The sequence below is a fragment of the Mauremys reevesii genome, linkage group 12, assembly GCF_016161935.1.
Source record: "Mauremys reevesii isolate NIE-2019 linkage group 12, ASM1616193v1, whole genome shotgun sequence".
NCBI lineage: Eukaryota > Metazoa > Chordata > Testudines > Geoemydidae > Mauremys > Mauremys reevesii.
Genome location: NC_052634.1, coordinates 41,133,831 through 41,135,287, shown reverse-complemented (window position 1 = coordinate 41,135,287; position 1,457 = coordinate 41,133,831).

Here is a 1,457-nt window from a genome sequence, read left to right as displayed (position 1 = left end):
CTCTGAGGTTCCCTGGCCCCTCACCTATCCTGCCTGGCTGATGTCAGCATCTCTCTGTGAGGTCACCACCTCCCCACCTCCTTTGACCAATAGTCTGAGGTCCTGCAAAAGGCCTTTGTGATGTCACTGCCACACCCCTCTCTTGCTGTGCTAATGTCCTGCCCCTGGGCAGGCACTTTGGGGGTTTGAGCTACTCCCTGTGGTCACCCCACTCAAGGAGCGTTCGTTCTAGGAAGCAAGCCGGCTAGACAGGAAAACATCAGACGCTGCTCCCAATGCTACACTCAATATTTTAGAAATTAGTCGCCTTTATGGCCATAAGAGACCATTAGAGCATCTAATCTGCCCCCCTGCATATCACAGGCCTCCTGTATGACACAAGAGCTACTTTTGGGGCAAACACATTCCAGAAAGGCATCTAGCCTTCATAAAATGACATCAGGAGATGGAGAATCCACCACTTTCCTTGGTAGCTTGTTCCTGTGGTGAATCATCCTCGCTGTTGAATATTTGTGCCTTAGTTGTAATATGAATTTGTCTCTTTTCACCTTCCAGCCATTGGGTCTTGTTAGGCCTTTTTCCGCTGGATTAAAGAGCCCTTTAATACTCAATCTTTTCTCTCCATTAAGGCCCTTCAACACTTCATTGAAGTCACCTGCCAATCTTCTTTTGATAAGCTAAACAGGTTGAGCTCTTTCAATAGCTCACTAGAAGGCATTTTTCTCCAGCCCTCAGAACATTTGGTGGCTCTTTGCTACCCCAGCTCCAATTTCACAACATCTTTTTCAAATGAGGACACCAGAACTGGAGGCAGTATTCCAGTATCAGTCTCACTGATGCTGTGTCACCTCCTGTGACGTTATTGATATAATCTGTAACTGTATAGATCACCGTTGCGACCACTGTTCTATATTTGCAGCCAATATGGTAGAAATGTTGTCGTGTAAGGGGTCTATGGAGAGGTTCTGATTGGCTGATTATAATTATGGAACAATGGGATAGAGAAACCTGCATCACTGAAAGTACAGCCATGAAGAAACCACACATCAGCCTTGCCTAGCTGGCAAGAATCAAACCTCCACAGAAAAACCCCTATGGTGTCATAGCCCAGCTCCTACGCCCTCATCACACCCACTTAACACAGGGGCCTTTCTACACTATGGCTCTGTTCTCACTGAAGGGTCATTTCCAATTGCTTAGACCAGCTTCCCCAGCACACTCACTGCTGTGCAGCTCTGTACGTGTGGCCATGGCTGAACAGCAAGAATTCCTGCCCATTTCCCTACTGGCTGGAGCATGGCTAGAGTGTGTCTGTGGTTAATGATGCTGCTGTAGATTGTTCATTCCTGCCTTGGCAATTCAGACAGTCCCTTTTCCCGTCGTATCGCCAGCACCTCTGAGAGTCCAATAGCAGGGCAGGTTTTCTCTGGGCACTGAGATTTTCAGGAGTTGGTGGC